Here is a 14,387-nt window from a genome sequence, read left to right on the forward strand (position 1 = left end):
CAGGCCCTCCCTGGTGGCGCAGCAGGTTAAAGCACTGCACTGAGAATCTAAAGCCGCTTCCGCATGAGTTCGATCCCCGCCTGCCCCGGAGGTGACCCACATGGCGCGGCAGACCTCTCCTGACCCGCCCGCTGCTCCCCTCAGCAGTGTGCTTCCTCGATCTGCCTGTTCTGCTCCCCACTCTCTCTGGTGAATCCTCTCACCGCCCCTGAGCCTCTGGCCTGTACCCCAGTTCTGTATGCACAAATAAATCAATCTTTAAAAAAAAAACAAAAAACAAGACTCTGCGAAGGCGCAGTGATGAGTCTCCAAATGTGGCCCACAGGCCTGCCCCGCACAGGAGACGCTAGCTAGAAAAACACGCCCACACCCCAGGACAAAGTAAAACAAAACCTTGTTGTCTAGAGCCCAGGACTCCTCACCTTTAACAAGACTCCCAGGTGATTTCACTAACTGGGGGAACATATCGGTCCTCCCTCCCCCCCCCCCCCCCAGCTAGCGACCAGGGCATCGGGGACTCACCAGGTGGCGCCAGACGCCCACTGAATCCAGTTTTGCCACCTCAGTCACCATCCCAAGGTGGCACCAGGCCTGTCTCAACTGCGAATTGTGACAGGCTTTCTGCGGGCCCTTCCTCACAGTGAGGGCGAGAGCTGGACTCGGGCTGTCAGTCACCCAGGGCAGTTGTGTCAGGCAAAGCGACCACCGGGAGGAGAATTCAACTTTCCAGGGTCACCCTGGTTGCCCAGGTGGTTCAGAGGCTGCGCTGGAGAGCAGGGCCACTCCCCGCACAGGCTCCGGGGTCCAGAGACCCCAGCCGAGGCCATGCTCTGGCCCCAGGTCAGCCCAGGTCCTGGGTGGGCCCCTGAGAGCAATGCCAGGCACAGCCTGTAGCCTTTCCAGGCTCAAGCCTCCGGCTACCTCCCCAGGGCGAGTGGCGACTCCACGGCCATCTCTGACTCCCTGGCTCACAAGCTCTGGCGGCTCCCACACCTCCTAACACAGGGGCCACCCGGCAAGCTCCACCTCCCGACGCCCTCTGCGCCCCGAACTTGACCGTCTCCAGGGAGTGCAAGGGGACGCTCGGACGGTGACAGGCCCACTCCAGAGCTCACCGCGCCCCTGCAGGGTAGCTGTGGCGCCGATCTGTGTATCCAGGGACCCTGGTGTCAGCAGCTCCAGTTCCTGCCCCCTCCTGCGAACCCGCCACGGGAGCCCTGAATGAAGAAAACCCCCAGAGTCAATCCTGCCCTGCAAGTGAAGCCGTTTGTGAGGGGCTGTCCTGGGCCTACGGTCACTCACTCAGCCTCTCTGGCTTCCTCTGGAGGGTGGGCCAGTTCTTCTGGAATACCAGCTACACTGTGACCCCCCAGTAGCTGGGGGTCCGAGCAGTCCAGCTTCTCATGTGTCAACAGCGACTGCTAAAATACACAGGGGGTGCTGCAGGTGTCTGGGGCGCCAACTGCCAGGCTGGGGCATCACCTGGGAACCCAGGGCCTCCAGGGGGGTCCCAGGAACCCAGCGCCCCCAGCTGGGAGAAGTGACAAGCTGCCCCTGAAACGCCAGAGGTCCCTCCTGGAGAGCAGAAGCAGCCACCGAGGGTGACAGACCTCTGGGGAGCCTGCAGCTCACACAGGCGCTAATATAATGAGAGGCCCCGGAGCCCTGAGGGAGGGAAGCCCCTCAGAACTCCGGGGGCTCCCATCGCTTCTGGTTAGGAACTTTGCCAAGTGTTTTACAGACTTCAGCAGACTGTGGATATTGGTTTTCTCACTCCACAGACGGAAACCCAGGCCCCAAAACGGGAGATCCAAGTGCGACTTGGTGGAGGAGGTGGAGGAGGGGAGACCAGGTGTGTCTCCCCGCTTTAACACTGGGGTCTCAGCCTCCATTCTTGGGAGAAAGGGAGGGAGAGAAGGAGGGAGGGAGGGCAGGTCTGGCAGACCCCAGCCTGGGCCAACCCCGGCCCTGCTTCCACCCACCTCTGACCCCTGGCTCTACATGGCAATTGAAAGCCTTGCAATGTCTTGCACCGTCAATCAGACACTATTTTTTCTTAGCTGCAAAAGTCATCAATCCCTCTCCACTCCCTCCTCAGACGCCCTGTCTCCCTCCCTCCCTCCCTTCCTAGATTCCTGAGGGGGGATTTTGTTTGACTTTTGCCAATTAATCCTCAACAAATTTTTGGAAGAGGCTGTGGGTTCCAAGCCAGCACAGTGGAGTGTGGGACCCTCAACAGAAGGGTGGCGCTAGAGCCTCGCCCCAGACCAGGGGTGGGGGCAGGATGTGGGGCAGCAGGAGGCACAGGACAGCTTCTTTAGGGGGTTCCCTCCTCCCCCCTTCGACCCCCACCCCCTCCCCTCTCCTGCAGCAGAGGGATTGCCAAGGCTCCATCTTAATTAAGTCTCCGCCCAGGGCTGCTGGAGGCCCTAAAGAGACAGGGTGTTCCCAGGTCTGTCTGCTGCCCAGAATGGCTGTAGGTATTTTATAACTGACCATTTTCAATATGAAAGCTCTGATGAATGGTCATAAAATGAAAAATACACCGTCAAGGAAATGTAGTTATTTCAATGCCACTAAAATGAATGTGAAAAATCTTGAGGTTAACATATAATCATCTCAGGGCATATTTTTTCTTCAAATATTGACAATTAGTAGGTACGGAGTAAGGAATCTCCAAAAATAAATCTGATATGTACCCCAAATTGTGAGTCACTGGTCTAGAAGATGCTTTATACAAATTAAAGATGGAAGGTTAGGCCAGTTAAACACCTAATTACTGTTGAAATTTTTACTGATAACACCATAATGCTCTTTTGAAATGTCAGGCAAAGAACCTCCAGGAGCCTGACAGGCATAAGAAAATGAAGCACAATGTTTCATTAGAATTTTGATCAGGCTTATCCTGGAGGGGAAAAAACACATTACAGCAGCCAGAGAGAAAAATATCTGGGACTTCCCATGATGCACCCTGTTCCGGAAATAGCTGTCTAATAATATCTAACCTGTACAAAAGAATATACAACAGGTTAAGTATCTTCACTGATTTGACGGCTTTTCCTGTGTAACTCTTACAGTCAAAGCATCAAGTAAATCAAATTATTTCTAATAAAGGTAAAAGAACAACCCCTTTATTATTGAGGTAACACTGGTTTACAACACTGATCAGAGGCCTAAAGTCATACTTCCTTGGCGGCCTGTCACCAGGCCACACCGTCCCAAGGCATCCCCAGGCCTCCCCCACAGTCCACAATGCACCCTCCCCTTTCTTACCCCGCCCTTCCCTTCTCTCCCCACCCCCAATCAAATAATTTCCCCTTCGAGAGTTCATATAAGACTGCTGGCCTGGCCAAGAGTTTGACTGCATTCTCCTAAGAGAACTGGAGCTTTCCAAAGAGAAAAAAAATCTCTTCATACAAGCTCTTGATAATGACAGCTCAGAGACACGGGCTAGAGAGCTTACTTAGGTAACCTAGACAACTTAGAAGATCATTTTTTAAGCAAATGTAAGATCACAATTTACCCAAACCTAAAATGAATACATGCCTATGTTTTACTTAACTTGTTTGTTAATGTGAGAAAAAGCAAGGCATGACAATTCAAAGGAGATAGTTATACATGCCATCAGGAATGCTAAAATAAATTCACTTCATCATGGGAAACCACTCAATAACTCTATAATAATCAACTTCATTTGTGTGTGTGTGTGTGTGTTTTCAAGAGTTTATTTTATTTGTACATACAGAACTGGGGTACAGGCCAGTGGCTCAGGGGCGGCGAGAGGCTTCACCAGAGACAGAGTAGGGAGCAGAACAGGCAGATCGACGAAGTATACTGCTGAGGGGAGCAGCGGGCGGGTCAGGAGAGGTCTGCCACGCCATGTGGTCACCTTCGGGGCAGGTGGGGATCGAACTCATGCGGAAGTGGCTTCAGCTTCTTAGTGTAGTGCTTTAACCTGCTGCGCCACCAGGGAGGGCCTCAACTCCATTTTTACCAGATAAAATTTGCTCTTCCCCGGATAAAAATCAAGTGTATTATTCATTTCTACACCATGCGGAGTTGTGAAATATTCCAAAACAGACCTGGTCATCTGTGCCTGTCAATGTCTCTCACAGGGTCCTCCACAGAGCTCGGTGGGCGCTGGCTCCAGCATGTCCCTTTCCTCAGCTCCGGCTCAGTGAGAACATTCCTCAGATACTGCACTTAATGGGTCACCTTGTGTGCAGTCAATGTTTTCCATTATATCCTGGTAAGAGGAGAACAGGTTTTATGGCATCTACGTGATGACTATAGTGTTAGAGGAACATTAGGAGACAAAGAATCCTGAATTGAGGAAGAAGAGAAGAAGAGGGGAGGGTAGGGAAGGGGAGGGGAGGGGAGGGGAGGGGGGAGGAGAGCCAATGAGAATCAGGCACCATTAATTGCACATCAGGTTGAAAAGAGGGGTCTACTAAACTGAGGGTTAGAGCTAGTTTAGGGACAAAAAGGATTTTATGATCTATCCATTAACACACATACATGCAAAAAAGCATCATAAACAATATTCTAAATGAATAGCTCCAATTCAACTTATCTGCTCACTTTCACTCCATCTAACCCATGCAATAGATGAATTCTGCTGTTGAGTCGCCTTCATAACGCTGCTTGACTTTCAGACTAAAGCAAGTCCTGCACACCCCATCTCCTGCGCTGTGTGCTGAAAGTGTCAGCTCAGAAGCTCGTGCCCAAGAATCTATTCTCAAAAGACTCAATAGTTGGGTGTCCCCAGTGTGATTCTTTCTATGAAGCTCTAAGAGTCACCTTAGTTGAAGGTGCAACTCCAGCTTCTAGCTTGTGGGAGAGTTGACAGGCAAACGTCGTAGTGCAGCAAGAAGTATTTGCAGACAAAGACCCAAAGGCTGAGGTTGAGTTATTACAGCAACGCATCATATTAAAATACAGGAAATTAGCAGTCTTAGTGGGGTGCATTTGAGTTAAGTCAATGATTTCCCTTGAAGGGGAAAATATAGCACAACAGTGAGTGCACTGAAAAATTCCCAGGCATTTACATAAAGCTTACAATTTTAGAAAATTATAGTGTATTCCAACATTTTTGTAAGGGCTGCTTAGGAAGAAATACCAAATTAGAGCCCTTCCTGGTTAAAGCACCACATTATGAAGCTCTCTGAAGCCACCGCAGCACGAGTTCGATCCCCAACCAGGGATGTGACCCACATGGTGCGGTAGACCTCTCTCCTAACCCAGCCCGCTGCTCCCCTCAGCAGTGTACTTGTCAGCTGACCTGTTCTGCTCCCCTCTCTGTCTCTGGTGAATACTCTCACCTCTGGTCTGTAGCCCAGTTCTGTAAGCATAAATAAATAAATCTTTTAAAAAAGATAGAGAGAGAGAAATACCAAATCATGAAGAACATTCCCTGAATTCAGCTGAAAGAGGTGAACTATTAATGTTACTGTGATTTTTTTTTTTAAAGCGGAATCACCCATTCATTCGCTCACTTAACAAACAGTCGCCAGGGCCTATCATACACATTGTCCACACTACTCCCAGATCTGGTCTCCATGTTCCCTTTGTGGCAGTCCAGTGGCCCAAGAAAGTCTAAAACTCACAAGTAAGGAAAATGCTCTAAATAGTGTTCAGATAGCTTTGACATAGCGTCTCTGCAAGGCCAGTAAAATCTAGCGCTGCCTCTTCACCCCATCCTTGCCCCTCACCCCAGGCTGGTAATGCAGCTGAACTTTGGCCGGAAAATCAGGACTGAGCTGTGGTTTCACATCTGCCGAAGCCAGTGATTTCGCTTCACTGTGCTCCACGATGCTTGCTGCCCCGAGCCCTGGTCCAACAGTTTGTCCTGAGCAGGGGCGAAGCATGTTACGTTTTATCAAGAGTTCATTTCACAAAGCACTTGAATGTGTGTTATCTCATGAATGCTTGGGACTGTGTTCAAGTCGGCAAGCTCATAAATGACGCGTTCATAACAATTCGAAGGTGAGACACTTTTTATCCATGCTGTTATTGTTTGTGGCAATTAGAATATTAGGTCAGTTTCTGTTCTGTTCTCAGGAAATTTTAATTAAGAGAGAAAAGCTTTACTATCTCACATTCTTCACCATATGCATTAAAAGTTAGGTTTTTCTCCTTTTTGAGGCCCTTCTTCCCCGGGGCATATTTTAGCAAGAAGAATGTGATTCAAAGATTTCCAGATGTTCGTTTTCCAGTGTGTCTCAGCACGCATCTATAAACCATCTGGTAGCTGCAGCAGCTGGAGAGAGTCCAACATAAACGTCCATCCAGGTAAAGCGGACGAACAGAAGAAATGGAACGGATGGGTGGTTTGTCGACTAAGTTGGTGACACTCTTCAACCAGCTGTTGAAAGGAGCTCGTAGGGACCAAAAAAGGCTCTCCCAGTTTCCCACTTTGCTTGAAGTAGACATTTCTCACCTGGATGCTACCACGTTTCTGGCTAGGTCGGAAATCATCTGTGTTTAGTCTCAGAGTCGACTCTGCTTTATTTAAGAGTTCTGAAGCATTTGCAGTGTTGCGTTCACTTACATTAAAAGATCTTCACACCCCAGGCGTGAAGACAAAGGACCATCCTTGACATGTTGGGGGAGTGGAGGGGGCGCGATTGTGCCCAGTGAGGCTCTGGGGTGCTGGTAAAGGTGGATCCTGGCCATTCAGCTTCTGACTCAGGACACGGCAAAGGCAATGGCAACATTCCCACCCCCTCCCCTAATTCCTGGAGTGAAAGATTATGTCCCAGACATCCAACTCTGGAGCCTCCACCAGGCTGAGGTCATGCCATTAATTCCTCTCCCCTTGGGGGGGGGGCATAGTATCAGGAATGGGCAACACTTTTAGAAGTGTTAGAAAATTTAGAAGCTAAATTTTCAATGAGCTAATTTTTTTTTGAGATTTATTGATTCATGCATACAGAACTGGTACAGACCAGAAGTGCAGGGGCAGTGAGAGGATTCACAGAGACAGACTGGGGAGCAGAACAGGCTGACTGACAAAGTGCATTGGTGAGGGGAGCAGCGGGCAGGTCAGGAGAGGTCTGCCGTGCCATGTGGGTCACCTCTGGGGCCAGGGATTGAACTCATGCTGAAGTGGCTTTAGCTTGTTAGTGCTGCATTTACCCACTGCGCCACCAGGGAGTGCCCTCAAAGAGCTAAATCTTAACTCTAACAGTGAAAGGATAGGTTAAAAGCACTGCAAAAAAAAAAAAAAAAAATCAGTGAAAATATTCTGTCTGCATTTAAAAAACTGTACTTCTAAACACCTCAAAACAGGTGATTTCCTAATGTAAAGTCAGGAGTCATAGCAAATTTGTATTTAATATTTGTTCTGTGCTAGGTATTTTTGCTAGTTGATTTACAGATTATCTCATTTAATGGTCATGTTGAACCTACAGGATTCTTCTGTTAATCCTAATGCCTAGATAAGGAGCCTGAACTGCAGGGCACCAAGAATTGTGCCCAAGGTCACAATTGTGGCAGCTGAGCTGGGATTGCACAGAACCAGCTTGATCCTTGACCGGACATCCTTAAACACCCGTTCAATCAACTCTAATTCTGCTTAATTATTGCCTTCATCGTGTCTGCCTTTTCTAAACATCTAATCTGGTCAGTCACCTGGTCCATTCTTTTTAGAGTCAATGGTTGTTCCTGAAGTACCAAGAAGATTCTTTATTCCTTGGCTGGCTTGTGGAATTCTGGCCTCCAGGGAGTGCCTGGGAGGTGGTCTGTTCTCGATTTTAAAAGATTTATAAGGTATTTAGAAAAATACAACTTATTCCAAAAATGTTGCGATATATACTTAGAAAACAATCAGGGGTGTTTTGACATGCGACAAATAGTAAATATTAGGTTTTAGGGTGCTGTTAATTTAGTCATATTACACATTCTAGCTGTGTAAAAGAATGACTCGTTTTTGAGATATCTGTTGAAGTAATTTGGGATGGATCATCATTAGGATGTCTGTAGTTTTCTATGTTCAGCTTGTACATACTTGTTTACAGTAAAGCTGTATGTGTGTAGACGTGTAACATGTAAAATAAATAATATGGAAAAGCATCAAGAGTTGAAACTAGTGGGTAGGTTGTTAATCATACTGTTTTGTTATTCTTATGGATGAATAAAATTTTGTAATAAAAAAGTTTAATGAAAGGATAGAGTAAGAAGTGACAAGATACCAAACTTGCTGGCCAACCAGAGGGAAGAAAACAGGACTAGCATGAATGGGCCCAGCCACTCTGCCAGGGGAGACCTGGTCTCCAGCTTGGGCATGGGGCTCCCCTCTGGGGGTCAGGCTGCCATTCTGACTTTATGGTGGGAGGAGACAGTGAAGAGACAGCTCCATTCTTTCCCTTAAGAAGCTCATTTAACATCTGACAGAAACCTGTAGTTTTGCCTATCACATGTGCTACTTTATTGAATTCTCACAATACTTAGCCCCATTTTACAGGTGAGGGAAACGAAGGCCTAGTCTTGATTTTCTTAGATCACAGAACATGGCGCCAGTTCTACTGACAGCAAGCCCCATGTCCTTCTAAGGCCCTCAGGTCCTGTCCTGGGTGGTTCAGGCCAGAGCCTCAGGGAGCGCCTTTAAGCTCTTCTGGATATCTGCAGGGGCCAAGCAGACACCCCGATTAGGGTTACCCTCACCTCCTAGAGGATGCCTCTTTGCAAAAGGAGGTTGCTGGCCCTGTCTGGGGGGGCCACAGCGCTCCTGGTTGAACCCCAACATCTCCTGCAACTGCAGGTTTGTTGCTGTGGGCACAGCAGTGCCTGACAGGTCCCGGCACACCAGCAAGGACTTGCGAGTGTGAAGGGACACTGTTGAGATTTCCAGAAGCACCAGGAAATCCCACCGCTCTGAAAACAAGCAGGTAGCAGACGCTTCACCACATCAAGGGAGAGGCCGACGCCCAGGCAGCCCTGGAGGGCAGCTTTGGGGTGGTGACTGATGAGCTGACCGCAGGTGGGACACACAGAGCCCAGAGCTGGGCAGGCGCAAAGGGGAAGGTGAGCTGAAGCCACCGGGGAGGCACCACGTGTTGGGAGCTGTGAACATCTGGGGACGCTTCATGGGAGGAAATGGAGACCTCCCACACAGTAGCACTTTTATGAGCTCTGATTATACACCAGAGCCCAGAAACCAATAACAGAAACGAGAGTGCTGGTAAATAGTAACCTTCCTTGATGCAGAAAGCCTGCCGCTTTCTCCACTCTTCCTCTGGCCAACATGTTTCAAAGGAGGCCAAGTGGATCAGTGTGACAGGAAGGGGCTAAGATGTGTCTAAATATTGACAGCTCCAGCGAGGCCCAGGACACACAGGAACCCCCGCCCCCCTCAAGCTGGAAGAGAGTGGCGGCTCCAGGACACCCCTGGGAAATCGCAAGTGTCACCTCGGGCTTTAAGTCTCCCAGCTGCGAGAGGACAGGACTGGCGGTGAGGGTTAAGGAGAGCGGGAACAGCACCCGGGCCCACCCACTCGTTCACCACTCACTCAACACAGCGTCCACATGTGTGCTCTGGAGCCCAGCACATTCGGGGTCAAGCCCCATTCACCACCGGAGAACGCCATGAGCCTACAGACCTTGATCCCTGCCTTCTCCTGAGAAGTGAGAAAGTCTGGCAGCCTGCGCTGCTCGCTCGAGGCAGAGAGAGCTGGGTGGACGCCGCCCAGTTCTGGGGAGCCACCCTCCGGGCCAGCGTGCTGCACTGGGCCTCAGCCTTCCTGCGCATCACCACCTTTGCCCACGTTTTCCAAAGGAGCTGTCATATCCTTCATCGTGACTAGCTCTGAGGGTGTCACGGGCCAGGAGAACAGAGCCAAGGGGACCCCTGGCGCCGGCTTTTCTCAAAATCATGGTCTCCCACCTGCTCCCTTCTTGGTCCCTCTCTCCTTAGGCTTCATTCTGGCACTTTCGCTTTCCGTCCTAAGGCCTGGCCCGTTCACTTCGGCCAACTCCATCCATCCCTTATGATTACTCCCCTTGGGGCAACAGAACATGACTGAATGACACTTACTGCTGCGTCTGATACAGGGCGGTTCCCTCTGGTCAGCCAGCTGCAGGGAGGCGGTGGCTGCAGACTCTTCACATGCCTTCAGCGCCAGGAGCCCCCAGCTCCACCCACTCAGAGGTGAGGCCAGTGAGATCCTGTGGGACATTTCCCTGCAAAGTCCGCTGTGAGCATCACGTGGTGCAGTGACTTTCGCACTCACTTCATTATCTAATTATCTTTAATTATGGCACGTTTTAACTTTGCACCAGCTGAACTGACGCAGAGGCTGGAAAACCAGAGGGTCCCTCACTGTCCGTCCTTGGACTCCTGGGTCCCCACAGCCCAGACTGGAAGCCCTGGTCTAGTCCCGCTGCCTCTAACACACATGCCCAGGTGAGGCCTGGGGAGGGCAGTGGCCTGCCCCAGCTCACGGGGAGGGGAGCCACCAAGTGCACACAGAGAGGTCTCCTCAAGGGCCCGGGGCGCTCTGACCTCCACGTCCTGTTCTCAGCACCGCCTGAGAAGGCCGCCTGAACAGGGGCCTCTGGTGCGTCGCACAGCAGGGCAGATGTGAGCTGCACGTCCAAGCGTTCCAGCTGGGCCTGGCCCGGCTGAGTTACAGCTCCTGGGGAAACACCAGGTTTCCTTTTTCTGGGCTGCCCGCCAGTGTACCCCCTGTCTGTGGAGTAGCCAGCCCCTAACGTAAGCTGCTGCTCCCTGGTACCCCCCTGACATTGTGCCCCTTGGTCTGTGTGGCCCAACACCATGACAGATGTCACCTCTGAGGTAAGATAAAGACACAATTTGCATCTCTCTCCTTTCATCATTCTCTCTGGGTGTGTTGTGAACAGCCTGATGAAGCCCTGTGAATAAACAAACACACATGCATAGGACTGATTTTTCCTTTTTAACAACAACAACAACAACAAAAATCTACACGAGGAACTAAAGATGGCATTTTTTAAAAAATTATTGAGACATGGTCATACAACAGAACAACCACAGCAGCCTGGCCACACGTGCTTGCCTTGTGACCCCTCCCGCCAGGCCCTACCAGTCTCTGGCCTATTCTCTGTGATATAGAGGCCCTGGTGCCGGGGCACAGCGTTCAGGAGCAGACAGAGGTCCTGTGCTTGGGAGCATCTCAAACCGGGTGGGGCTGAGGTACAGGAGATCTCGGGCCTGGTCTCCCTCGGGTCCGTGACCAAGGTGGCTACGACGGGCCCACTCAATTGGGCCGCACGTGGGTCAGCATCCCTAGAGATGACCTCGCCCTATGGTGCCTGATCGTGTGCTTCAAAGTTGTCTCAGCTGTGAGGTCTCAACCCCTTCAGGTTCCACGTTGCTCACTGTGTGACTTTGTTATAGTGGCTCCACTAAGGTAGGGCAGAGGTGGCGAGGTGCGCCAAGCTCTTCCTCCTTCAGACACTTCTCTCCTCACCCACCTCTACCAAATCTTTGTGCAATACTATCGACGCTCCTCAAAAGTTAAACTAAAAAGCCAAGCAACCAGCCAAAACTCTGACTGCCTGCTTCTTTGCATGCTCCGACCCATGGGGAGGCCGAAGCTTCTGTGAAGGAGGCTCCAGTGAAGTCCCTGGTCCGCGTTAGAGGGAATCACGCTGGTATCAAGAGACCCATGACGTGCTGGGCTGTAGCTATGTGGCCTGTTTTCAAGACATCGTTTCTCACGGACCACGGATTTCAAGTCATAAGAGCAATCGAACAATCGTTGGACACAGCACAATAATAAAGAAAACAGGAGGTCCACTAATGTTTCAAACAAAGATCGCTTTCAGCTTCCCGATCACACATGTTGAAATCTCCATTCCCTTACACACTTGACATTGTTTCAACCCGTTTATGGGGCCAGGGATCCCTCCCTCTGGAGGCTTAGAAAAATAGCCCAGTTTCTTAGGTGAGGGTCATCCTCGGATTTGCTTCCCCACCAGATGGTTTCCAGCCGCCTGGACGTCATCGCTCCTGCCTCATCGCCTGCAGCTGGACTGGCCAGTCTGGCAGCCGACTTCACTTGGTCTCTTACGAGCCTTGCCCTTGGCCACTCGCCACTAAAAGTGAAACTTGATGATGGGATTTAAATGAAAAGTCGTTAGAAAATGGAAAGTCAAACTCGGAGGCACACAGTAAGTGCTTGTAAGAAGAATGCATGAAGGAGCGGGTTTACCCCACGCACCAACCATCGCACTGGTAAGGGGGAACACCTATTTTAGCAGAAGCGTCCAGAGTCTGTTTCCCAGCACTCCTGCTCCAGAGCCAGGTCGAGGGCTTGTCAAAGGGTTTCTGGGCCCTACCGCAGACCCTCCCAATCACAATCTTTGCAAGAATCTGCCACAGACTCTTTGCTCGTTGCTGGTGAACTCAGCAGGGAGTTTCTTGGGTCAAAAAGTTTTAAAAGTGGGCCCTCTCTGATGGCCCTCTCTGATGGTGCAATGGGTTAAAACACAGAGCTGTGAAGCGGTCCACAGCCACTGCAGCACGAGTTCGATCCCTGGCCAGGGAGCTGACCCACATGATGCAGCTGACCTCTCCTGTCCCGCCTGCTGCTCCCCTCAGCAGTGTACGCCATCAGTCGGCCTGTTCTGCTCCCCACTCTGTCTCTGGGGAATTCTCTTAACCGCCCCCCCGCCTCTGGCCTGTACCCCAGTTCTTGTATGCATAAATACATAAATCCTTTTTTAAAAAAGTTTCTAAAGCAGTTGCCACAGCCACCGTGGCTGCTGGATTCTAGGCAGAGACGAGGGTCTCTGCTGTAACCATTCACATCAAGTAGTTACTTCTCTTGAACGGTGGTCTGGGGAAATATTAACAGATACTCACTTTGGTTTGTGGGCTGAGTGAAAGCAAAGCAAAGCCTAGAAGAAGCAAAGGGCTCATAAAAGCAAGTGCATGAAATATGCTACTTTTTGTGTTTCCAAGGGGAAAGCGCTGGTGGCCACTGTTACCCAGAGAAAAACAGCCCATGTTTAACAAGGCATTAAAATGTGCCTGGTTACTGGTGATTTCACAGGCCCCCCGCTCCATGCAGACAGTGGCAGAGCCGAGCGAGAATCCACGTGACTCTGGAGTCCTGATGGCAGAAAAAGACAGGAGGTTTTTCCTGAGCAATTACTCTCCTGGAAACACCGAGTGCCAGCTCCGGGGCTCACGTCTGGACTCCGCAGAACACGAAACTCGCTTGGAAGGTCTGGAAGGAATATTTCAAGTTGGCTAATAAAGCCTGGAAGGTTGTGCAGTTAAATGGCAGTAAGTAGCGTTTGCTTCCAATTTATCTCCATGAACAAAAACTCCTTGCACAAAGGGACCTTCTGTGAGGAGTCTGCAGAATTCTGGCCTCACAGGCATTTTTGTTGCTGGCCGGGCCTGGTCTCATTCAGAAGTTGTGGCACACATGCTGAATTCTCACTACCTACCCAGAACGCACTGGCTCCTGCCTCTAGGGGACAGTATTGAGCTGTTCCCTCAAGGCACCAGCAGCACTCACCTGTTCTTTCCACAGCTATCGCCTGTTCTTTCCACTGTCCATTCTCTCTCAGCCATGCCTCTCTCCCTCCTGACACCCACAGGCCTGCTCTTTCTTCTGTGCGTTTCTCACTTTAGACAAAATTAGAAATACACAACCTCCATTCTTCACACATGAAGACGTGGTGCTGGTCATAGGCCAGGACGCAGCCAGAGCCTGAGGCCCTCGGCACGGCTCACGGCTTGTGACAAATGTCTCTCCACCAGACATAAGGTGTCAGGGACCACAATGGCCACCCACACCCCTTGACGCCACTTCCATGGCGGTCGAACTGTGCTTCGGCTACTCAGCTTCTCATAGTCAACGCGTATGCTTCCCGGTAGGCCCAAGGAAACCAGTCTCTCAGTTCCCAGAATATCCTCCTAATTCCTCTGTTGGCCTCTGGTGACAGTGTGGAGTGGGGGGTTGGATCTTGAACCCTCTTGGCATGGACTTCTCCCAGTATTTCCTTCCGCCCAGCTCGTACAGAGTCCTCTCACATGCTGCCCTCAAATTATGGGGTGCACTGGCCCCACTTGGGTCTGTGTAGTCCCAGCTAAGACCTGCTTCTGGTGTCCCTGGAATGACCCAGGAAGCATGAGAGGTATGTTCTGCTCCACTTCCAAGAAAGGGTAGAGACGGTGGTCATCTCCCCTCAATGTAAAGTCAAAACAGCTCTCACGGCCATACGCAAGACAGTCGCTCTCCCTAGGAGAGGATAGTTCCCAATTGGGCACTGGATCTCAGTAGATAAGAGGAGTAAGTATTTTGAGTTGCCACGGGACAGGTTGCTCATTATGACCCAGAAGCTAGTGGAAAAACAGCAGGCTAATCACAGCCCGTATCATATTGTATTTT

Source organism: Condylura cristata, unplaced genomic scaffold (assembly GCF_000260355.1).
Source record: "Condylura cristata isolate star-nosed mole 26May11 unplaced genomic scaffold, ConCri1.0 scaffold00026, whole genome shotgun sequence".
Classification (NCBI taxonomy): domain Eukaryota; kingdom Metazoa; phylum Chordata; class Mammalia; order Eulipotyphla; family Talpidae; genus Condylura; species Condylura cristata.